The sequence below is a fragment of the Pinus tabuliformis genome, chromosome 5_2 (assembly GCF_031772625.1).
Source record: "Pinus tabuliformis cultivar Carrire ecotype Pingquan chromosome 5_2, CPIR1, whole genome shotgun sequence".
NCBI classification, from domain to species: Eukaryota; Viridiplantae; Streptophyta; class Pinopsida; order Pinales; family Pinaceae; genus Pinus; species Pinus tabuliformis.
In genome coordinates this window covers 1,108,736,456-1,108,763,205 of record NC_142306.1, presented here as the reverse complement: position 1 = coordinate 1,108,763,205, position 26,750 = coordinate 1,108,736,456, and the positions used below count along the sequence as shown (strand labels likewise).

Here is a 26,750-nt window from a genome sequence, read left to right as displayed (position 1 = left end):
GGCTTTGAAAAGTAGATGGAGCATTATAGAGACCAAATGGCATGACCAAGAATTCATAATGGCCTTCATGAGTTCGGAAAGCAGTCTTGGGAATGTCTACTTCTTTCATGTGTATTTGGTGATAGCCAGAGCGAAGATCTAGCTTGGTAAAGAATTGAGCACCATGTAGTTCATCAAGTAGATCATCAACAACCGGAATAGGGAATTTGTCTTTGACAGTGAGCTTGTTGAGGGCCCGAAAGTCCAGACACATGCGCCATTCCCCATCTTTCTTTAGCACCATGACCACTGGTGATGAATAAGGGTTAATGCTAGGATGAATAATACCTGCTTTAAGGAGTTCCTTGATGATTTTTTCAATTTCATTTTTTTGGGTGAAAGGATATTGATATGGGCGCACATTAGGCAGTTGGGCCCCTGGGACCAAAGTGATGCTATGATCATGTTCCCCTCTAGAGGGTGGAAACTCTTTAGGTTTGTAAAATACCTGCTGGTGGCTGTTTAAGACCTATTGCATCTCAGGATGAATATGAAAAGTAGTGGATTCTATGGCCTAAATGGCATTAAACTAAGCGATGACTCCATGATGGCCCTTTTTCAGCAACTTTTCCATTCGATGCGAGCTAATGATAGGAGCACCTGCCTGGAGTCCACGGAGTGTATGAATGTGGTCATTCTGCTTAAAGCTCATATATAACTCCTGGAAATCCATTGTGATTGGGCCTAGTGTGTGAAGCCATTTAGCACCCAAGACAATGTCACAACCACCCATGTTAATCACAAACATGTGGGTCTTTAGGTGGTAGTCTCCCATCTGAAGTTTAATATATTCGCAACGACCTTCACATTTCATTGTCCCCCCATCAGCAATAAGGACCTGGAAATTAGAGACTGCCCTTACAAAATAATGAATAGCTTCAGTGACTTGCTTATGGATAAAGTTATGAGTCCTGCTAGTATCAATCAATACTACTATAGGGTGATGTTTAAGAAAGTCTCTGATTATGAGAGTTTGGGGCGTAGAAATGCCCGCCAAAGCATGTAGCGAGATAAGTGGTTCATCTAGTGTAGTTGTGAGATCATCTTCCTGCTGGGTTTCCTCAACTTCGTCTTGTGGCCCCCCAAGGGGTGGGGGTTCCTCAGATGAGCTATGAGCAGTAACATCAATTTGAAAGAATTTTGGTTCCTTGCATTTATGCCTCGGGGAGTATTTGTCATCACAGTAGTCGGGCAATCCTTGTTTTCTTCTTTCAGCCATTTCTGCTGGAGACATCTTTTGAACCTTAAGTGTTTGGGTAGGACCTTGCGCCTGGGTGGAACACCCCTTGGCTATGAAATTTGGACAAGTAGACTGGGTAGCTAAGGCAAGTTCTACCTCGACAACCTTTTTGCAAGCATCTATCCATGTAGGTGGGTGGTGCATCCGGACATGTGCTTGGATGGCTTCTTTGAGACCACTGATGAAACACTCCAAGTAGAATTCATCTCCTAGACCTTCCATTCTGAAGGCCAATGTCTCAAAGGCTGCAAAGTGCAATGTAGTATTTTACTGTGCCTGTTTGTCGAAGCTTAGTGAGATGGCCCAAAAAATTAGATTCTCGGTCAAAGCGGTCACAAAGGGCTTTTGAGAACCCTTGCCACGTTATGTTTTCGAGATAACATTTCACATGCCACTGCCACCATTGCCTTCTTTTTTGGTCCAAGTAAAGCGCTCCCACACATAGTTTAGTTTGACCATCGCAAATATCATTCAGGGTGGAATATTGTTCCATTTGTGCTACCCATACTGCCGGATTAGAGCCATCAAATTTATACATCTCCAGCTTGGGTGGCCAAGGGTTGGAATGTTGGTGATTTCCATGGAAGTGAATATGATGGCTAGATTCTCCTTCGAGGTGTTCATCAATACTGTGCGCCTCCTGATGATACCCCGTCATGCTCTTGGTGACTAGTTGAAGCGATTTTACTGCAGTGGCAGAACCCCAACTGGTGGATTTGATTGGTGTGGCGGCGACAAAACCCCAACTATTAGATCTGAATTGTATTGCGGCGGTAGAACCCCAACTGGTGGATCTGATCTGGCAGATAAGATAATGGGCGATATTTAGAGAACCGAGGGAACTATGGTCACAAAGGAGTGTCAGGTTCTACAGATCTCAATATACACAAGGATCTAACAATAGTACTCGGCCCAATCTTTCAGGGCATTAAGGAGGATCAACTGTGCCCTTAGCTATACTACCTGACTACACTATCGTACGCACGAGTAATCTCCCTAAGTGTTGTTCTCAGTGTACTGTAGCAGCAAGACAGCCGATGACTTATCTAAGGCGAGGTTTCAGGTGAGCTTAGGGGGCTTCCGATATACCCAGAGGGTACATGAAAGTGCAGTCCATGTGCGGTTTTGTCTAATGCGCTATTACTCGAAGGGGTACCCATAGGGGTTACAAGGGAGTCCAACAAGCGTGACCACCTCTTGTATTTCTTGCATGCATACCTCCCTAAATCCGCAGGTTTATGTGCTTAACGACAAATCTCGTGGTTTAAAGACGCTAGAACACGTCTCTAGCCTAAAAAACAAAATTATGCAAAAATGGAGGTACCACAGCCCTGGAAAGTGCTCTAATACCACTTGTTATGCTCTTGACCTGCGAGAAATTCCAGAATACGAAATATGCGGAGAAATACAACCGAGAACACAGAATAAAATGAGAAGAACATAAAGTATTTTATTATTCAGAGATAAAGCAATGTTCAATTGCCTCTTCTAGGGGGCAACCTCCAGCAGAGCAAAGCTCAATTACAAAAGAAGACTCGATGATCTTTTCCTTCTAACTACGACTATTTATAGCTAAATGACCTTCAACAACCTAACGACTAGTGTTCCTTTGCATAACATGGGTTAACTACTTTATTTATTAATTATGGCCCGTTTGCAACTAACTGTGGTCCCTTTCTTAAATGTGGGTTATCCCTTACAATTATTAATACAGGCTTTATTGACTCTTTAACTAACTATGACTATGACTCGAACCTATTGGGTTTATTACATAAATAAAGGGGTTAGGGTTGGACCCTAACATCTTACATGCTTTGGAAGAACATTTTTGAGTTATTATAGGTATCCCTCAAGATTGCATTAAGGAGGAGCCCTCACCATTTTACCAAAGATAGGTATCTCACTCCTTGCATTATCCTTTTATATTTGGTTTCTCTCTCTTATCTAGATGTGTTTGTATTATATGCTAATAACATTTCTTTTCATAATTTTCTTGTCTAGGAAAGGCTTGCTAAATGCTCAAGGAGAAGACATCACAAGACAAAGCATGATAAAACTTCTATTGGAATTGATGTCCTACAAGGTTTGTCTAGAAAACAACTCAAAGGTATGTCTTAGACCATAAGCTTTGGTCTCTTCGTGATAAAGGTATATTCATTCGTTCTAATAAATATGCTTTACATTACTAACAAGTGTTATGTCTAGGACCTTTGAATCATAAATATTCTTATTTGGGTGATTAATCACTAGATTGAATCTACCCTCATTAAAATCATCATGTTTGTGGACCCCTAAAAGTTTCTCTGTAAAACACAAACCTAAGGGTATGTCAATGTGAAAAACCATAGTCTACTTAGGGTTAGTGATGAAAATCTAGAAAATACTATTCTTTTGATGTTTGGGTTTTTGATGGTAATGTCATGTTTGGAGTTTAAGTATTGTTATGGAAATCCTAGTCCTTTAGGATTGGATGGTAATGACTATGTATTGAATTCCTAGACCTTGAGGCTTGGTAAATTAGGGTTTATGAGAAACCCTTGTAATATCTAGAGTAAGCTCCTAGGAGTGAAACCCTAGGTGTATGTTTGTTTGTCTAATCAAAACCCTAGCCTAATCAAGATTGTTATATGTCTGACTTTAAATGTATTGATATTTGTGTCTCTGGGCATACCTAATGGATATTGATATGCTTGTACATGATTAAGAAATCCTAGATATGTATATGTGCTAACCTAATTGTCGATGCTCACAGTGTGTAAATTCTAGGGTTTGTAATGAAGTCCTAGTAGAAGTTTGATATTCTAGGATATGGTGTTATTGTTTTAGATATGATAAAGTCTAGTGCTTACAAAGCGCTGGTCGTGTTGTTGAAACCATAGATTGTGCTATGATTGGTTTTGATTGTTGATATCTAAGGCTTAGTGTCTCAAAGATGGAATCTAGGGTTTTCATTAAATCCTAGTAGAAGTCTAACATATAAATTCTGAAAATTGTTAGATGCATTATGGAATTGTATTTGTCTGAATTGCTTCTAGGGTTTGCAATATATTATAAGAAGAGCTGTCATATCTCTGAAAGAAATATTGAGACCTAGATATAATGAGCCTAATATCTTGATTGAGTTACTTTAAATGATGTGATATAGGGTTTATAACCAAAACCGAGCAAGAAGCTGAAGTGTGTGTCTCTTGCTAATTATGAACCTAACTAAGTTTAGGTATTTGATGTCTAATTCTTCCATTATTGTATGATTCTGATATAGTTAACTTCATGCTTCTATATATGTATTTGGTTGTACTTGCTATTTAAGTTGTGCAAGTACATAATCTTCAAGATGTTGAAGATATTCATAAGAAAAGTTGACTTGATTGGCAAAGCATGATGAACGAAGTTATATGAATGATGATGATCAAGATGACTCTGATAAGAAAGTAGTTGATCTCCCTAAGATAAGAGGAAGCTTGGATAAAGGAAAGAGTTTATCTCCTAAGTTGAGAGGGAGGGCATATTTTAGTCATGATGGATACCTTGAAGAAGAAATTGAAGAATGCATATTGAGGTGATGTTGAAAGAAAGAAAGCAGGTTTGAGTTGTAGAATATGTTGTTGCATGTGAAGTAGGAAAGGAAATTGTATGGTTAAGAAATCTTCTCTCAAGATTTGTTTGGAAAGCCTCTAAGTCCTACTGTGATTAATTGAGTCAATCAAGGAAACATCAAGATGTCTGAAGACCCCGAAGGTTTGTGTTTACTTATGTATTTGAAAGTTTGTTACTAATTTGGGTTGTGATTGTTTAGGTTAATCTCTTGAAGTTTTGGAAGCATGCTTGATGTTACCGATCTCTTTGATCGGGGGAGATTTGATGTGTTGAGGGCCGAGGCATTATGTGTAATACAAAATGCCTGGGAGGACATATGGCCGACTTGTGTGTTGATGTCTAGTTCCACAAGTAGGGAGGGTGGCATTGGTCATAGAGCTCTGAACTTGCATTACGCACCTAGTTCCCTGGGTTGATGGTTAGTAAGTAATCTTGATGGTACCTAGAGAGGCTGAAAGCTTTAGTCCATCTTAGTCTCACCCGGATAGATTGCCCTGGTTAGGAATCTAGTTTGTGGCACCGTGTGCCTAAACTCTTCATGGTTAATGTGTTTTGATATATTCCTTGTACTTGTTGTATATATATGTGTAATTATGAATACCTCCCTAGTTAAGAGGGAGTGTTGAAGAATGTAACTAGGTTCGATCTTCATAATTGTATTTGAGTCATAATGAAATGTATTTATCAAAAGAATGAAAAAGAAAATTTTATTATTATTATAACTTATTAAAGAAAGGGTTTCATACTTGGGTCATCATGTTTTAGGTCAATTTCCCCATTGAGGACTTCTAAGTTTTATCTGGAGTCATTAGAGTCATTGTCCATTTTATGAGACCCTTCTTGGGCTTTTGAATCATGTAAAATGGATTATTATTGAGTTGAATAAGTCATTTGTCACTTCCACACCAAGTCGGCCCTTACCTCATGAAGTCAACCTACATTAGGGTAATTCGACCCACAAAAGAGGATATATATAGAAGTGCAATTCGTTCCATTTACTCATTTACTCAAGAAGTTCGATACACAAGAAGGAGGAGTAGAAAAAGTGCAAAGTTCTTAGAGGAGAAGGACAAGATCGAAGTTTTTGGGCTATCTCTCTCTCGTGTGAAGTTATTGGGCTACTGTTGGGGTCGAAGTTTTGCCGCTGGAGAGGTCGAAGTTCTACTACTGGAGAATTCGAAGTTCTGCTGCTGGAGAGGTCGAAGTTCTACTGCTGCTACCAATTCAAAGTATCACTACTACTAGGTCGAATTTATGTTGCTGCAAGGTCGAAGTTCTAGGTCGAAGTTGTTGTTGGAAGGTTATCATTTGGCAAGGAAGGAAGGGTTGACTTAGTGATTGGAGGAAGTCTGTGTCTAGGTCAAAGAGTCTTGGATTATCTCGTCTTGTCTTGTGAAACTACTGAAAAAAGAGTTGTTGACTGGGTTTTCCCCTGTATAGGGGTTTTTACCTGGTTGTTCGCCTACATTTTGTGTCCCCGATCTTCATATTTTGTATTTGATAATTGCTTGGTGAAACAAAGATAAAACAAGAACATAATAAAGCTAATAAGAACACAAGAATATCACAAGTAATCATCATCATAAGCAAATCTTTCTGCCTTTTTGATTTTCCAACAGATTCAGCCAAGAAGGGTCGATTTAGCTTCGAGTGGACGGGAGAATTTTTAGGGGGGCTGGAAAAATCACTTCCAGAGGCAGCAATAAGTAGGACGTCATCTTCAAAGGCAGATTCCAACTAGTGCATGTAGGCTTACGCAGAGGTAGCACAGAGGGGCCTGCGCAAGGGTTTGGAGAGCCAATTTCCGAGGCTTAGTTTGTTGTAGGATTGCTTGAGGAGGAGGGTAAATTCCCTCAAATATTTTTGCCAGTATTTCTCTTAGATAGAAATGCCAGTTGGATGTCATTTTATTGTACTCAGAATTTCTACTGTTGCATAACAATAAAAACCCCCAATTGCTTCATTGGTTTTCCCACATTGGGTTTTTCTGGGGATAATTGTCCAAAAATTTATGAGTGATATTGCCCCTTACTTGTCTGCTCTTCCTTCTTTAGGAATTTTCAGTATAACGTACAAAATAATCTTCAAATTACGAAGGAATTGACGAATAGGACAAGATCGGAAACCCAATTAGTTCTTCGAATAATGAAATAGGAGAATGGGATCAGAGAAAATAGGAATCTTCTCCAAGATTGCTTAGTTATTCTCCTCATCTCTCCTCCCTACGATCTATCTCTATTTTCCGGCCGGATCGTTTGGACAAGGAAAGGAGGGAATGGCATGTATATAGTACACGATATAGCATATCGGGGATCGTTCAACAAGTTGATCTGTTCCAGTGCTTATGGAGTCACTCCCTATTTCAATTTTATTCCAATTTAGATCTAAATGAACATTTTTAGATCTAAATGAACATTTTATCAAGAATATATAAGGGAGAAGAAGGATAAAAGGCTCCGAAGGGGTATTAATTTTTGAATCAATAAGTAAACTTCATGTTCAAAAATCTATGGACCTAAAGATTCATCTCGGCCAATTGAACTTTCTCAAATTGTTTCTTCTTAAGGACCAAAAATATCTGTGCCAGAATGACAGATGCTAAGAATAATAAAAGACCTTTAACACGTAATGGATCTTGAAGTACTATCTCTGCATCTCCTTGACCAAATCCACCCAAATTAGGGTTATTCGTTAATGGCTGATCGACCTTGATCAATTCGCCTTCTGAAATAAGAAGCTCCGGTCCTGGAGGTACAATGTCAACCACTTGCCCACCATCTGATGTATTATCGATAGTTATCTCATATCCACCCTTTTCTTTACGTAAAATTTTGCTCACTCTTCCTGTTGCTGAAGCACTATAGACCGTATTGTTGCTCTTACTCCCGTCGGGATAAATTTGTCCTCTTCCTCTATTACCACCCACATATATGGGATATTTCAGGAAGTGAGCTTCTTTATCAGTAGAAGGATCTGGTGAAAGGATGGGGAACACAAGTTCACTATATTTTTGACCGGGAACAGGACCTATTACAATAATGTTTTTTTATTGGGACGATAGTTCTGAAAATAAAGATTACCCGTCTTTTGTCTAATCTCAGGGGAAATACGATCCGGAGGGGCTAATTCAAAGCCCTCGGGTAAAATTAGAACAGCTCCTACATTTAAAGCCCCTTTCTTGCCATTAGCAAGAACTTGTTTCATCTGCATATCATAGGGGATCTTAACAACTGCTTCAAATACGGTATTGGGAAGCACGGATTGTGGAACCTCAATATCCACAGGTTTTTTTGCCAAGTGACAATTGGCACATACAATACGTCCAGTGGCTTCTCGGGGATTTTCATAACCCTGCTGTGCAAAAATGGGATATGCATTCGAAATGGATGTCCGAGTTATGATATGTATCATGACCAGGACGGAAATTAACCGAGTCATCTTTTTCGCCCATTCATAAGTATTTCTATTTTGCATGGTTCAATTATTGGTTCCAAATCATTTTTGGGGTGAGAGTAGGTAGCTATCATAGTTACCTGTCAAAAATTCTGCTACTATATTGATTCAACCAAACCTAAAAATAAGAAATCGGAAGTCTCGCACCAGGAGAAGAATGAAGGGGAGGAATAGCTAATTCCTGAACACGGAAAACACTTTATTATTCTGTTTCAATTGTTTCGGTCGGAGAAAACAACCTACCTATTCTTTATTCATTCATCGAATGATAAATTACTACAAGTGAAGGAGATATACGATTGAAACGACGGAAGATCCAATATTTAAGAATCGTATCTAAGATGACTGGAAAAGTTGAAACAAGACCAGATATGATTCGTTCATTATGGGCAAATCCATAACTTTCGGAGATCGAATCGATCATCAGTTCCCAACCATGGGGTGAATGAAACCCAATACATAGATCGGTTGCTAAAAGAATTAGAAAAGCTTTCATTGTATCGCTCAGACTATAGAAGAATTCTTGGATCCAAGAATTGATAATAGCGAGTTTATTCTTACCCAGAATGATATAAGCACTTATAAAAGCAAAACCTATTAGATTTGTTAATAAATGTGATATTATCTGGATACAATCTTCATTGTACATTTCGACCAATTGGATCGTTTCTTTGTGAATCTCTATACGAATAGATTGTGAATGTGTTCCCAAAGAATCTTCCACCATTCTTTCTAACAAGAATAGTTCTTCTATTTTCTCAAATCTTCCCAGAGCATTTTGTTCCTGGAGATAATCAAAAATTTTCTGAGATTTAACCGTATTCCACCAATTTGTAACCCAAGGCTCCAAACCTTTCCGTAATGAAATAGGAATTACCCAAGGCAGTACTACTAAACATGCGAGATATCGTAGGGAAGCTGATGCTTTATATTCGGACACTTCCAATTCGTGAATCGCTAACGAACCTGATTCACTTGTCAGTTCTGTCCGAAATCTAGACAAAGTACGAGTGATAGAATGAGGTATGGGATCCATAGATTGATCTATTGCGTAATTGTTTGATCCCGATCAAAAAAATATACTCGGGAAAAAAGTAAAAGGTTTGTTCAAAATGGGTGAGACGGAGCATAAGGAGATCATTCCAAATCATTTATATATGGACCAATTATCTATTAATTTTTTTCATCTTCTTCTTTTTTAGAAGAATAACTTGAAGTAACATAAGTCTTATTCATTGCCAAGATCTTTTGAATCCTGATCACTAGATCCTTTACGAATATTTCCCCAGTTATCTCCAAAGATGACAAACGCTCTTGAAAAATGAGAGAACGACAAAAAGTCATAATTGGATCGTGATGAGAGGAAAAAAGCGTTTTAGTTTTAGGGAAACCGGACCACTCTATCTAGTAATTGTTGTTTCTGAGACATCATATTCATCTACTGGTACCAGTTCTATTTTAACTTATTGCTTTTTCTATATTACCTCTTTCTATACTATTTCATAAAAATAGTATATTGTTCGTAAAGATCCTATATCGTTCCATTTTCATACAATGAAATATTTATTGAAATTTCATTGTATGAAAATGGAATATTTATTGAAATTTCCTGATTGGATATTTATTCATGTTCCTTTATCCTCGACATACATTCAAATGTAAAAACATTTGAATATATGTCGAGGATAAAGACACCCCCGATTTCAAAACCCTTCAATGGATACACGCAAGAAACGGGCTGATTCAGCGGCTTTCTGTTCGATCTCCCTTAGGTTCACATTATCACCAGTACGAGTTAAAGGAATGTCTTGTCGGCCCTTTATTTCCATATAAAGAACACGACGAGGGGAAATACCTTCTTGAATTTCCATTTTGATCATCTGAATATCCTTCATAAGAAATCGTGGGAAAATACGACGATTTATTCCGGGAAATCCCCAACGAAAAAGACATACAATTCCTTTTTTTTTATCGAACTTATTATAGCCACTACCCACATTGAACAAAATTGTGCACCACAGATAAGAGCTAATGAACAGACCTGCAATACCATAAAAACACATTACAATTCCTTGTGGAACAAAGAGTATTTGCTGAGATGACAATAGGGGTATCAGGTTCTCACCAAAATAACTCGAGATCCCGACTAGGAAAAATCCTAGTGAACCCAGAAAGAGGATACAAGCCCAAAAGAAATTACTTCTTTTTCGAGACCCTGTTATAGGTTCTATCCAGAGCCATTTGGATCGACGATTCATAAAAAATTGTATTCAATTCCATCCTATTGAAGTTGAGGGAATAGCCAACTTTTTTATCCTTTGGTTCCCAAACTCTTATGAACTATCTATATAGATAGATAGATAGATAAATTTTCAGTTAAGTCAGCCAAGTTTGTCTTCTTGTCCATTCTTACCATCCATTTCAAATGGGTCCTTCCCTAATTTCTCAATTTTAGAAACAACATTGGATCAGTGGAGTATAAATATCTCCTGGAATAGATATCTATACCGTATGAAAAAATAAAACCGACCACATTAACATATTGACCCATACCTATTTATTGACATATGTGTAGATCCTATCTGTATATGTATATGAATATGAATATGAATAAATATCCATATTCATATATATATAATTTGGATATTTATACCTATTTTGTGTCTATAAGAGTTCTATCTTATATCATCTAAAATAGATATAGATATCCTATCTGTTCTGCAATTGAAAGATCTAAACCCATTTATTAAATCTGATTTGATCAGATTCATAAAATCTCGTCCTTCTGAATATACAGATGAGAAAGAACCATTGTAATTGCCGGAAGTAATAAGCCGACTAAAGGCACCAAAATAGAGGGTAGGATAGGGAGTAGGTTAGAGAGTAGGTTAGGGAGTAGGTTAGGAATTATCATAGAACGAGTACCTTACTTAATCAATGAAATGTTTATCCATATTACAAAGAATAATTATAAGGTCAAATAAGTGATGGGACCAAATAAGCGGTCCCATTCGTCCTTCTTCATAGAATACATGTATGCAAGTGTTCGTTGTTCCTTTCCCCGTCTCTCCCGAAAATACTAAAAAAGCATTTCCAGTTGGGGCAATTTTTTTTTTTAATAAGATCTCGATGAGTTCAACAATGAGTTCTATATTACAACATAGAGATCCATTAGAACACTTACTATATAAGTAAAATAGTGGAAGAACATGAATCCTGACCAAAATTTCTCTGATTTCTGAAAGCGGAGAATTGGCTATATGGATTGTTAGTATAGGCTCGAGGATCATAAATTGTTAATAAGAAGGGGGTGAAAAGCAATTCTCTCCTTCGCCGCGATAAGAAACTGTATCACTGTCACTTCCGTTACAAGGAACTCGATTTGATCCTTTTTCCTGATAAGGAAACTCAACGTTCATTTTTTTCTTTTTATTTATTTACAAGGAAGACCGTAAAACGTAAAACCAAAATAGTTCACTCAGAACACCTTTTAAGAGATTACGTGGAACGATCAGATCAAATAAACCATGACCAAATAAATGCTCAGTCACCTGAAAATCTTCAATCACTTTCTGACCTAATGTCTGTTCGATTACTCTTTTACCTGCAAATGCAATGTACGCTTTAGGTTCGGCAATAATAATATCTCCCAACATGCCAAAACTAGCAGTCACTCCACCAGTTGTCGGTGACGTCAGAATCGATATATATAACAACTTTTTCTCCTTCTGATGAATATATAATGCAGAAGCTATTTTAGCCATTTGCATTAAACTAAAACTTCCTTCTTGCATACGTGCTCCTCCGGAAGCACACACCATAATTAATGGAAGAGATTCCGCGGTAGCGCGCTCGATCAGACGGGTTATTTTCTCACCTACTACAGAGCCCATACTACCTCCCATGAACTGAAAATCCATAACTCCGAGTGCGATAGTAAGACCATTTAATTGACCTATGCCTGTTTGAATAGCATCAGTTAAACCTGTCTCTATTTGATAGAAAGTGATATGATCCTTATAAGATTCATCCTCAAAATTAAGATTATCAGAATGAGAAGGTTCATTCTCAGAATAAAATTGAAGAACATCTAGAGTGTACATGTCTTCATCCATAGGACGCCAAGTGTCACGATCAATTGGAAGTTCTATTCTATCTGAACTATTCATTTGCAGATAATATCCACATTCTTTACAAACACTTTGATTCTCTCTCAAGAATCTGAGATATAGTAAGTTCTCGCAATTATCGCATTGAGCCCATAACTTCTTAATTTTAGCGTAATCAATACTTTTATTCTTGTCTTTCTCCGTCTCATTGGCATCCTTACTATCCCTTTCGACCGAATTTTTTAGTAATGCAGTTATTTTACGCTTGTCTTCGAACCACTCCTTTATAGACATAGAGTTTTCCTTCCATATAAAGGTGAAAATTGTTACTTTTCCTATCTTATTTTGTATGAAGAGAAGTCGTATAAGTATAAATACAATGATGAAAATTATTAATCAATAGTGGAATGAATCATTGAGAAATCATTTCCATTCATTATTGATTAGGAATCTGAAGTATCGATCCGGGATTATGATAGAATACTTTATTCTATTATAAAGAAAGATTCTCTCCTATACCGCGATGGAAAGGAATTTTCATTTAAAATACAACATCTTTTGGGCTAGAAGGGATTTGAACCCTTGACTTCACGGTCCGGAACCATGAGCTCTGATCCGCTGAGCTACCAACCCTATCGAATGATCTATAAGATCATTGTAAAGGATGAATAGGATTCGTTATCATTGTGTCATTTTTATGTGTGTGTGCTAGCATTTCTCAATTCCTATTTTTTCTTCTGCAGTGTTTTTTATGGTGAAGAAATTGCAATGAGAATAATTTGTTATTTTGTTGTAAACAAAGTAAACTGCATAATTAATTTATCAGTTAGAAGAATTATTTCCAGTTGCTGCATTTCAAGGAATGATATGTCTCTAATGACACCTTGAGATCTTTAATAATTTATTCAACCTAAATAGATTTACTGTCAAAGGCATATACTTTCTTGTATTTACGAGTAGTGTCTAGATTAATTTGCTCTGTGACCTTTAATGGCATGATATTTGTAGAAGCCCCGAAATCTAGCATGCAGTTATGAAGAAAAAGGTCATTGACAACTAAGGTAAGCAAAAATGGCTCATGACCAGGGTTGGTATTAGAGAGATGTATATTTTTCAAGGTGATAGGTGGGTCCTCTACTTCCTCAATCCCTAAGGCTTGCTTTACGTGCCATCTTTGTGATGGAAGTTTGGCCATTTCTTTGATAGGAACCCATATGGTCATCTTTACTAGAGCAGCCGTTGCATCAATATCAAGTTCAATGTTCTTGTATTTGGTATTGTGCTTGGGTTCCCCCTTGGGAGGATCCTTTTTGGTGTTATCTTTCTTAGGAGGATCTCTCTTTGGTGGTTCCTTGCGAGGGGGTTGCTTAGGAGGAGTATCCTTCTTTTTTGATTCTTTGGAGGTTGTGGAGGGTTTTTTTTCATTTTTCCTCGAGTATTGGACCCCTTTGAATCCTCCACTATCATCAACATTGAGGATAGGCTCATTCTTTTCATCTTCAATATTTACTTCACTATCGGAGGATGGGTGTATGTGTCACCTAACATAATGTTGAAAGCTTGGGTTTCACCAACTATGTTCATTTTTTCACCACCCTCTTCATCTCTACTCTCTTCATTATCACTTTTCTCATCTTCAGAAGATGTTTCCTCTTGTTCGAGAGCATTGGTCGGAGTAAAAGTGCTGGGAACTTGGGGTGGACCCTGCTTGCTTTCATCATTAGGTTTCTTGAATAAAGGCTTATTCTTTTGGGTATAACTTGACTTTCGAGCCTTTTCAAGAGCAGTGACTTTATTCATATACAACCTATCCCTCGAGTTCATGTCCTTGGATAATTTTTCAAGTTTCTTAAGGGCCATGCCTAGGACTTCCTCAACCCGACCCTTAGACTTGCTCTTCTTGGTCTCTACCTTAGCCCTAGGATGTTCAAACATCGCGATTTTAGAAGTTGTTGTCACTCATTGCTTTTTTAGTCACCAGTTGCTTCAAATGCCCAATAGCAGTGAATTTTGATGCTAATTTTTTGGGCCACAAAAGCTATTTGAGCCAGATTAGACCCTCTCCATTGCCTAGTGCTCGGAAAGAGATTTCCAATGGTATATAGAAGTCTGAAAATGGACTTCCAGAGCAAAAGTTAGAGCCTATTGAACAATCCCTTTGGAAAGCCTAGCAAACGAGAAAAAATGGCTAAGTGTTGAAGAAAAATCGCAATCGGGGCTCGGGATAGTTCATCACAATCACATATCGGCCATCGATGGGGTCAAGGTCTCACTCTTAAGGCTTATTGGCAGATGCGAAGGCCGATTGCGATTTATCGCTGCAATTGCCGAGGAGGGCCGATAAAGGCCTAACATAGGAAATGCTTGTAAAACAGGGTCGGGCGGGTCCTTTTCTCTCTCCTCCGTGGGGTACACGTGTCGAGCCATAAGAAATATCGCATATTGTCCATTGGCGAAGGCAAAGGGCTCCCACTTACAGATATCTGTAGTTCCATCAACCGATTGCGATTTGCGATTTCTCATTGTTTCGCCGGGGGAGGGCCGATGAAGGATGACACATGAAAGGCATGACAAAACAGGGCTGGGCAGGCCCTTTTCTCTCTCCTCTAGGAGACCACGTGGCGACCTCTGATTGGTCCGCTGAGCTAACATGGCAGCTGACGTCAGTGATGACGTGGCAGGTACGGAAGATGACGTGGTAGGCAGACACGTGGCACTCATTTTTGGCATTTTCAGGGGTCCTATGGGGCTGTTTTTGGGTGCCATGTGTCACCACTTACAGGGTGACACGTGGCAGTGATGACATCACTCCGCAGATCGGCGATTGCAGCAGTTAAGGGGTGAAGGCTTAAGACAACAGTGTAGTGCGATTGCGATTTGTGGGACTTCCCTTCCGGATGCAATATAAAATTATGGCATGATCTATATGGACCTCGCGTTCAGACCATCAGCCCACTCCAAAGAAAAAGGTAAAGAGTCCCCCATCTTCGTGGTTGCGATTACGATATCTTTTGGTGGGCTCGACCCTGCGGATCAGCGATCGCGAGGACAGAGGGAAATGCCACAAGCGAAACACAATTGAAGCGCGACATGCAAGATTTGCGATAACAAAGGAAAAGGCTCTTGGACATGGGTCCGACAGCGTTAGCACCTGAGGCCTGAGCCCCTGGTTCTAGCCCCTCGGCTGTATATGGAAATTTACAAAAGGGGCTGTAATAAGGGGGCAAAGGGGGAATTAAAAGTGCTTGCCTATTTTGTCTGTTTTTAGTGTTTAGAGACCCGCGACCGTGGTGCTCCAATGGTGTCCTGCAGTGATTTAAATGGGTGGATGGGCCAACAGCTATAATAGTTAATGGAGCATGGCGCAACTGCAGAACAGTATAGAGGGGACTCAGGAGGACTTAATGGCACGGCATGGTGCCCCATCCCTCTACACAGAAAAAGACTCAGCCTATAACACGCCTCCATAAGTCAGTGCCGAAAGTAGTCAAAGGAGAGTTGACAGAAGCCGACCAATGCAGCAGTAAACCGCCCCAAGAAGCAAGTGGAACGCATCATGGTAGGATGTGGCATGATCAAAGGCCTCCATTGAATTAGCAAGAGGACACCTCCTCTTTCCTCTCTTGACTTTCTTTCTCTGAGCATTTATTTCTGTATTTTAACAAGAAAGGGATCTGATCCCTATTATAATCTTATGTAGGTGATAGCAGAGGCTGACAGAGCTGAGACAACTAGTCTAGCATGACAACTGGGGCTCAGGCTCATATATTTTGATTGTAATTCAAAGCTCTCCCCCTCTTCTTATAAATAAGGGCATGAAACATAATAGAGACGTTCCGGATTCTCGGACCCGCGAGGGCAGAACTCTGTGTTGTCATTTTGTAATATCCCTAACCCGGAATATTCCTCAAACCCCAGCAATATCTCAACTAGCAAAATGTACAAGTGGTATAGTAGCCGAGAAAATCACAGAGATATAATAATAACAGTGCAACAACAATAATGTATATACGAAATATAAACAGATACTCAAGAAATGCAGCGAGAAATACTAAGCCATTTTATTATACTGAGTAGAAGAATGAGTACAGGAGGTGATCAGGAAGATGGCACCTCAACTTGCACAAGGCAAGTGAAGAAATACACTCAGAATAGCAAAAGAATGGCTTCTCTCTGAACTGCGTCCCAGCTGCTGGAAAACTACCGTGCTGCTACTGCTGCTGAAAATCAAATGAAGGTTTGGGGCTGTTCCCCTCCTCAGAAAAGGCTGAAACTCTGGAATCAGACTCTACTCAAGAAACCCAGAAAAACCCAGAAAGCTTTTCTGAAATGGCCGACCTCCAAAAATCACCCCCTTGGGGATCTGCGCAGTTCCTCAATGCTCTCCGTTGCCACTGAAGAAACCCCTCCAGAACCTTGCCTGAAACTCTACCCAAAATCCTCTAATATGCAAGGGTTGGTCCCCTGCTCAATCACCCAGCACAAATCCTCCTGCAAAACCCCAATCCAAAACTCCTGCCAGAAAGAACTGCGTCATCCCTCTCAGTGCTGCGCAGTCATCCAAGATGCTCAATCCTCCTGCCCAAAATGCTGCTAAAACTACTGCAAAAATACTGATGGAAATACCTTGCCCGAGCAGGCACTCGAAGTCCCCCGAGGCTAAGGGTGAGATCTCCGAACAGAGACACTCGATGCACTAAACAGTGCTGCAGACTAGCTAAACAGCCAGCGTGCTCTAAGTCGAAGTGACTAGCTCAAATGCACATAATCAGATGCCAAAATGAGGAAGCTCCTCTCTCCTTTATAGCCTTTGCCTCTCTCAATCCCAAGGCCCACCTTCTCCAGCGTAATTCCTCTCATGCCACGTGTTTCTTCCCTTCTACGCAGTCCCTCCAAGTGTTTGTGTGGGCTCCATCTCTGCGTCCCCTTTGGCCCCCTTGGCTCCCCTTTAAGTCACAACGTTGTGCTACTAGGAAATGACTTTTATTCTAAAAGTGAGTCATATCCCCTTTTTCCTCACTTTTTTTATTCATAAATAACTATAGAAGGCAAAAATAAGCAAAATCGAATATTCCAATTAGCCATGGCTTATTAGAAATATTACAGTCTCCCTCGGCAAAGTGTTGCTTGTCCTCAAGCAACTGAAGTGATGAATGCTGCAAGATTTTCTCACTCTCCCAAGTGGCATCCTCATCCGGCAAATTCTTCCACCTCACCAAGAATTCCCGGACCGTCCTACTCCGCAACTGCCTCTCCTTGGTATCAATAATAGCCTCTGGCTGCAACACCAAATGACCCTCATCATCCATGTGGGGTAGCTCATCTGTCACTGTTACCTGCTTCCCCAATGCCTTCTTCAGGCATAATACATGAAAACGTTATGAATCTTGTTGCCTTGGGGCAGCTCCAACTCATATGCAACCTGTCCAATCCTACGTATCACCCTGTATGGCCCATAAAAGCGGGGCTTGAGCTTCTCAGCCTCCTTCTGCTTCAGTGACGACTGTCGGTATGGCTGTAATCGTAGGTAGACCATGTCCCCTACCTCAAACTGCCTCTCCACCCGACCCCTGTCAGCATACAGCTTCTGTTGCTTCTACGCTGTAACCATGTTATCCTTGAGAGCTCGGAGGATATCCTGACTCTTTTGGATCCAAATCTTGGCTCTCGGAACCTTGCTATCACCAAACATCATGTCAACGAAAGATAAAGGATGATACCCATACAAAGCATAGAATGGTGACATACCAATGGACATGTGATGTGTAGTGTTGTAGCAGTACTCCCCTAGATGCAGCCACTTCAGCGATGCCCTCTACTGCCCACTGACATAGTTACGCAAGTAGCCCTCCAGCCACTTGTTAACTATCTCTGTCTGTCCGTCTGTCTGTGGGTGATAACTGGTGCTAGGTGTCAACTCCGTCCCTACTAGTCGAAAAAGCTCCTGCCAAAACCTGCCCATGAAACAGCTGTCCCTGTCACTGACGATGGTCTTAGCAAGACCATGTAGCCTGAGGACCTCTCTGAAGAACAGCTTAGCCATCTGTGTTGCTGTGTAGTGTGCGGATATGGCAAATAAATGTGCGTACTTCGTCAGTCGGTCAACGACGACAAAGATACAATCCTTGCCCTGTACCATGGGCAACCTTGTGATGAAGTCCATCGAAATACTCTCCCATTTCCCCTCCGGAATGGGAAGAGGCTGCAATAAACCCGCGGGATGGCTCATCTCCCCCTTGTTCCTCTGGCAAACGTCGCACTCCCGGATATGTTGGAGTACGTCATTCTTGAGGCCCTTCCATGAGAACCTCTCTTTGATGGCCCTCTAAGTTTTGGTAAACCCCTGATGGCCGGCCAATGGTGAATCATGTGATGCCTGGAGTATCTTCTTCTTGAGCTGAGATCCCTCAGTCAAGAAGATCCGATCCCTGTAGTAGATGAACTCATCGACCACCCTGTACCTGTCATCTGCCACCTGCCCACCCAAAACCTCACATGCAAACCTGTCCTTGGAGTACTCTACAAAGAGTCGAGCCCTCTAGTCTGTGTCCAAGCTCATAAGAGACAACGTGGTTGGTCTACGTGAAAGAGCATCTGCTACCACGTTGTTCTTACCTTTGACATACTCAATCTCAAAGTCATATGCTTGGATCTTACTGATCCACTTCTGCTGCCTCTCCTGTAGTTGCTTCTACTCCAAAAAGAACTTGAGGCTGTTGTGATCAGTCCTCACCCTGAACTTGTTACCCACCAAATACTGTCTGTACTTGGCCAATGCATGCATGATGGCCAGCATCTCCTTGTCGTATATAGAATACAACCTCTCGTGCGGAAGGAGCTTCCGGCTCTCAAAGGCTATAGGGTGTCCTCCCTGCATCAATACTGCACCAATCCCCTCTCTCGACGCGTCACACTCCAAAACAAATGGTTGCGTGAAATCTGGCAATGCAAGCACTGGGCAGCTGCTCATAACCTCCTTGAGCCTGTATCCGACCAACTGAAAGTCCCCTTCCTCGTCAAATCTGTCAGGGGTGCAGCAAGCTGTGAGAAACTTTTGACGAATTTTCGGTAGTAAGTACAAATGCCAATGAATCCCCGGAGTTCTGTCACGTTCCTCGGCTCTGGCAACTCTCTAATGTCCCTGATCTTCTCCTCGTGGACTCTCACTCCGTCCACCCCTATGATGTGCCCCAAATACAACATCTCCGTCAACCCAAACTCACACTTGGAGAGTTTGGCATAGAACTGCTACTCCTGCAAGATACGCAACACTGTCTTAATGTGCTGGAGATGCTCCTCCCAAGTCCTGCTGTAAATGAGAATGTCATCAAGGAATACCAACACAAACTTCCTCAAGTGACTGCGGAAGATGTGATTCATGCAGGACTGAAATGTGGCGGGAGTGTTGGTTAGCCCAAAGGGCATCACCAAGAACTCAAAGTGCCCATAGTGACACTTGAAGGTGGTCTTGGGAATGTCTTGCTCCCTCACGCGAATCTGATGGTACCCAGATCTCAAATCAATCTTTGAGAAGAACCGTGCTCCTCTCAAATCATCCATCAACTCATCGATCCTGGGTATGGGGTACCTGTTCTTGAGTGTCTTCTTGTTCAGGGCCCTGTAGTCAATGCACATTCTCAATGTGCCGTCCTTCTTCTTCACCAACACCACGGAAGAAGCGAAAGGACTCGTGCTCAGCCGAATGTGCCCAAGAGCCAGCAACTCCTGGATAGCCCGCTCAATCTCATCTCGATAGGCCTTGGGGTGCCTATAGAGGGTGGTAATCACTGCCTGTATGCCCTGCTCAAGCTCAATGGTGTGCTCAAATCCCCGGTCCGGTGGCTGTCCTGGCGGAATCTCCCCAAACAATATGGCATACCGATTAAGGATGGACTGTATCTGTGGATGTACTGTCTGCCCTGTAGTCCCTGCCTCTGATGCACGCAACTCCATTGCCCACTCTATGTCCCCCTTCCGGAAGACTGCCTCCATTCGATGAGCCGAAACAGTTTGAGGCGGATATGTGTGTTGTCCCTGTATCTTCTCATGCCTCCCTTTCTTCTCATCATCCCATTCCATCTCTAGGGTCTTCCAATCTGTTGTGACCTTCCCTTAGAGTGATAAGCCATTGAACACCCAGTATCACATTGGTGTCCGGGATATCGACCACGAAAAAGTGGTCAGTCAATGTGTAGGTGCCCATCGTTACTGACAGCTCTGGAACATAACGAGCACACATCATGGTCTGATCTCCTGGGACCAAGACTGAAAACCCATCGAAGCTCTCTGTCTGTATACCTCTCCACTCAACCATCTGTGCATCAATGAAGTTGTGAGTTGCCCCACTGTCAACCAAAACATATAATCGTTGGCCACGTACTGTCCCCCGTACGTGTAGCGTCAGATACTTGGGAACTCCTCGCAATGCTACAAGGGCCCCTCCGGTAGGTGCAAAAGATGCACCACCTGCTGTTGGCAGTGGAGGTGGCAAAGGTCCCTGCACGGCATGACTATCTCCTGCCTCCACATCATCCTCATCATCCTCTTCCCCACTGCTCTCGGAGAATACCTCAATAAAATGTGCTTTGCCAACAGCACATCTATGTCCTGGTGCCCATGGCTCTTGACAGGTGAAGCATAACCGCTTTTTCTTCAGCTTCCTCTTGGCATCATCGTCAATCTGTGCTCGTCCTGGATTGCCCTTTGGGGGTGGAATCCTCACATCCTTCCCCTTAGACTGGAAAGTCTTTCTCTGGGGGTAAGGTGTCAAGGTCCTAGGTAAGACATCCTGTAAGTCCCGGGTCCTATCTTTCTCTGGGGGTAAGGTGTCAAGGTCCTGGGTAAGACATCCTGTAAGTCCCGGGTCCTGCTAATAGCGTCCTGGAGTGTGGCTGGTCTAGTGGATCGGACTACACCCCGAAGTGGCTCTGCTAACCCCTCAACATACATACAGATCCTCCGTGCCGTGGATAGATCTGGCACCATCACTGAGACCCTCAAGAAATGCAATATAGGTCTCTAGGCTCCCTGTCTGTTTGAGCCTCGTTAGCTCAACAAAATGTTGCTCGAGATCCCTCCAATCAAATCGCTCAATCAATCTCCTGGTGAACTTGGCATATGTCGTCACTGTGGAGTGTCCGAGTGTAACCATCCCATGAAACCACCAATCCTGAGCCTCACCATCCATATTCAATGTTGCCACCTTGATGGCCTCTGTCTCTGACATCTGGTTAAGCTGGAAACAAATGTCCAACTTCTCCACCCAAGACTTTGCCAAACTATTTGATGAACCATCAAACGTAGGCAAGTGGAATCTGCTTGCTGCATGGTGGGTGTCACCATCATGGTAATGCCGGTACCCTCTGTGATGGTCGCGGGGTTTACTATCCCGCTGGAGCTGAACAAAATCTCTGAATGAGAGAGCCTCCCTGAACTCTTGCCCATAGGCCTGGTACTCTGCAAAATAATCGCCCATATGACCGGGCTCTGCCTCTTGCTGGGCTTCGGCCCCCGTGTCTGCTCCTAAGAAAGTGGGCATGGTAGAGCGTGTAGGGGTATGTGAGGCCACCTGTTGGGTAGTATCACGCTGCTCTGGCAAATGGTGGGATGCACCCGATCCCTCACCGACCTGGAAAACCCGTGGACTCTCACTCTGTCTAGCCTCTACTGCTGTGAATCTCTGCCCCATCACCTCGATCTCCCTCGACAGATCTTGTACTGATTTGAGGAGCATATCTACAAATCTCTTCCCGTCCTCATCTACCATCTGCTCTGCGTCCACCACAGGCTCTTCCTGTTCTACGTCCACCACAGGAACACAATCTCCCTCCCCATAGGTGTTCTCCAACCTACGTCCAGTGTCTCTGTATTTCCTACCTCTGTAACAGATGTAGGGCTTTTCCCCCGGTGTCGTAGATTGCTAGCTCCACAAGCTGAGCCAGATCTATGCATTGATACCACTATAATATCCCTAACCCAGAATATTCCTCAAACCCCAGCAAAATCTCAACTAGCAAAATGTAAAAGTGGTATAGTAGCCGAGAAAATCACAGAGATATAATAACAACAGTGCAACAACAATAATGTATATACGAAATATAAACAGATACTCAAGAAATGCAGCAAGAAATACTAAGCCATTTTATTATATTGAGTAGAAGAATGAGTACAAGAGGTGATCAGGAAGATGGAGCCTCAACTTGCACAAGGCAAGTGAAGAAATACACTCAGAATAGCAAAAGAATGGCTTCTCTCTGAACTGCATCCCCGCTACTGCTGCTGAAAATCAAATGAAGGTTTGGGGTTATTCCCCTCCTCAGAAAAGGCTGAAACTCTGGAATCGGACTCTACTCAAGAAACCCAGAAAAACCCAGAAAGCTTTTTTGAAATGGTCGACCTCCAAAAATCACCCCCTTGGGGATCTGCGTAGTTCCTCAATGCTCTGCGCTGCCACTGAAGAAACCCCTCCAGAACTCTGCCTGAAACTCTGCCCAAAATCCTCCAATATGCAAGGGCTGGTCCCCTGCTCAATCACCCAGCACAAATCCTCCTGCAAAACCCCAATCCAAAACTCCTGCCAGAAAGAACTGCGTCATCCCTCTCAGTGCTGCGCAGTCATCCAAGATGCTCAATCCTCCTGCCCAAAATGCTGCTGAAACTACTGCAAAAATACTGATGGAAATACCTTGCCCGAGCAGGCACTCGAAGTCCCCCAGGGCTAAGGGTGAGATCTCCGAACGGAGACACTCGATGCACTAAACAGTGCTGCAGACTAGCTAAACAACCAGTGTGCTCTAAGTCGAAGTGACTAGCTCAAATGCACATAATCAGATGCCAAAATGAGGAAGCTCCTCTCTCCTTTATAGCCTTTGCCTCTCTCAATCCCAAGGCCCACCTTCTCCAGCATAATTCCTCTCATGCCACGTGTTTCTTCCCTTCTGCGCAGTCCCTCCAAGTGTCTATGTGGGCTCCATCTCTGTGTCCCCTTTGGCCCCCTTGGCTCCCCTTTAAGTCACAATGTTGTGCTACTAGGAAGTGACGTTTATTCTAAAAGTGAGTCATGTCCCCTTTTTCCTCACTTTTTTTATTCATAAATAACTATAGAAGGCAAAAATAAGCAAAATCGAATATTCCAATTAGCCATGGCTAATTAGGAATATTACACATTTTGGTTCAATATGTTTTTATGGGACTTCACTGATACCATGGCTGAGTGTATGGACTGGTAATTGGGCCCTTTGGGATAAATGGTGTTTCCCTGTTGATTCCAAGCATGATTAATGTGCAACAAGTTCCTCTTGGTAATCTCATTTCACTTGTGTTTTTCATTCTTTGAAATAGTGTAATGAACGCATTCGGTTCCTCTTCAATCTATGGATTTATCTTAGTTGCTTTGGCAGAGAACGATACCCATGTTATGTTTGATCTGAAACCTTCTTTTTCTCCTCTATTTCTATCATCTCATTGGAAAACCATGGTTTAGGATTTTGTCTTTCTTATAGCCCTATCCATTGAATTCCCCTTTCTGCTAGAACATTGCTGCTTAAGATTCTGTTTGTTACAGCCCTATGCATCTATTTCTCTCCCTCCTTTCCTCCTCTCCACCAATGATAGAACTTCAGTTTACGCTGTCTCATTTTCGTGTGTCGGCCACCAGAAGGAGAAATCATTTCTCTTTGAGATTTCCCAAATACCTCCAACATTTGGATCCATGAGTTGGCCTGAATCTTCCTCTTTGAAAGCTTATTGAACCAAGCCCCTCCTATTTCCTTTTTTGTTTTATGTGACAATTGGAGTGTTGCAACTCGCTCACATATAACCTCACAAGCACTCCTCTATTTAAGATGTCCTAGGCACTGGTCTACAATCAACTCATAGGCTATCTCTAGGGAGCTTTCCTTGCCCCCTGCTGCACTTGTGTTGTACATGCAAGATTTAGCCACAGCATCTTCTAGCGCTGTTGCCGAGGAATGAATTAGAATATTTTTCCCTGGGTACGACAAAGTTTTACATTTCCCCTGTTAGGTGAGCAAGGGAAGTGTGGGTTGAAGATCTCTCATCTTGGTGACTCCATTGTCAATTTTATGGTAAACATCCTGGCGACTCCACTGTCCATATCTCTGTTCGATCATCCTGGCTTTCAAGAGGCCTCATACTCACTCTGATGTTACAGCAGCCGAAAGCCTTCCCCTACTTTTGAAGCTGAAATCACTCATATAGGGAGGTTTTCAAGATGGCCCTTCCTGCATTATTGGCCAACCAATTTGCCCCACTGGATTTCTCTTCCATTGCTGGTTATCCTAACCAAGTTCCTTCATTTCATGAGTGGGATAGCTATTTACCCAAATTCAGTGGGAACTCGGAGAGAAGACCTTAACAACACCTCAAAGACTTTCATGAATATGGAGCAACAAGGTATTCTTTTTGAAGATGCACTAATGAAGTTGTTCAAATTGTCTTTAGACGGGGATGCTAGGGTTTGGTTTAAAATACTACCTCAGGGCAGCATATCTTCCTTGAAATGTTTCCATATAGCATTCCATCAATATTACAAGACATTTTATTTACCGAATGTTATGTTTGAAGATTGCTGCAAATTTTGTAATGATGAAAACAATCCCGAGGTTGATGAATCTACTGAAGATGTTTGTGGAGCTCCTCTCCGAGAAAACATCTATTCTCATCAGGAAGCATCACCAAATGTGCAAGAAGAGGAGGTTGATCAGGAGGTCAACAAAGAGGCTCTAGTTCACAACACACACCCTTCACATGGAGAACAAGACCAAGACCCTCTTCCAATCTGTGATTCAAATTATTTAGAGGAGGAAGAGATGGTCGCAGGAGTTCAGAAGGAGTTGTTCGCCAGCAAGTGGAGAAAAAGATCCCAGTAGCAGGATTTTCTTGAAAAGGCTGAAGTTGAGGAGCTGAACGATGATTGTAGCTGCCCTGGCCAAGAGGATATCGGCCAACAGACTACTCATGAAAAGGAGGCAGCTGCAAATTTTCCTTGTTCATTCCATGACCCTGTGGCTGAGTACATGAGCAAGTTCTTAAGTTAGCAACAATGGTTGTGTCCAGAGCATGCTTCAAGCTTTTCATTTGCAGATTTTTCATGTTGCATGCATGTTTTAACCTTTCTTCTTCAGCAGTATGAAGGCATGTGGTCCAGTACTCTTATGCTAGCTTGGCTCTATTAGAGAGTTGAACATACTTAGCTGAATTAAGTACTGTGCATAAGTAGGATTGTACATAAATAAACTCACCAGCTGAGCATTTACTTTTCAGTTGTTAGAATTTTTATTTTTGCAATTTAGAATCAAGAGGTAAGTCCCATGGAAATTTTGTTGATTACAAAGATGCATTTATTACTAACTCCATGCCCAATGGTGAAGGATATTAGTCTGTAGGTTCTCATCACCTTGCCTGCAAGGCACTACCCCCAGTAGGAGCCAATGTTGTCACTCACTGCTTTTTTAGTCACCAGTTGCTTCAAATGCCCAATAGCAGTGAAATTTGATGCTAATGTTTTGGGCCACAGAAGCTATCTGAGCCAGATCAGACCCTCTCCATTTCCTAGTGCTCGGAAAGTGCTTTCCAATGGTATCTAGAAGTCTAAAAATGTACTTCTGGAGCAAACGTTAGAGCCTATTGAACAATCCCTTTGGAAAGTCGAGCAAACGAGAAAAAATGGCTAAGTGTTGAAGAAAAATCGCAATTGGGGCTCGGGATAGTTCATCACAATCGCATATCGGCCATCGACGGGGTTAATGTCTCACTCTTAAGGCTTATCGGCGGATGCAAAGGGCAATTGCGATTTATCGCTGCAATCGCCGGGGAGGGCCGATAAAGGCCTAACACAGGAAATGCCTGCAAAACAGGGCCGGGCAGGCCCTTTTCTCTCTCCTCCGCGGGGTACATGTGTTGAGCCACAAGCAATATCGCACATTGGCCATCGGCGAAGGCAAAGGGCTCCCACTTAAGAGATATCGGCCATCAGCGGATTGCGATTTGGGATTTCTCACTGTTTCGCTGGGGGGGGGCCAATGAAGGCTAACACAGGAAAGGCATGACAAAATAGGGTTGAGCGGGCCCTTTTCACTCTCCTCCAATAGACCATGTGGCGGCCTCTGATTGGTCCACTGAGATGACATGGCAGGCGAACATGTGGCAGTGATGACATCACCTCGCAGATCGGCGATCACAGCAGTTAAGGGGTGAAGGCTTAAGACAACAATGTAGTGTGATTGTGATTTGCAGGACTTCCCTTCCGGATGCAATATAAAATTATGGCATGATCTATATGGACCTCGCGT

General features: G+C 42.0%; 1 protein-coding gene and 1 non-coding gene across 4 annotated transcripts in view; one reads left to right on the top strand and one right to left on the bottom strand.

The window, feature by feature from the left end:
- LOC149163103 (cinnamoyl-CoA reductase 1-like) overlaps nt 1–26,750 on the top strand; it is a 244,089-nt gene that overhangs the window by 105,420 nt on the left and 111,919 nt on the right. The window lies entirely within an intron of this gene.
- Nucleotides 12,998–13,071, bottom strand: TRNAR-CCG (transfer RNA arginine (anticodon CCG)). The gene has a single exon. It is a non-coding gene; the product is annotated as a tRNA-Arg (tRNA).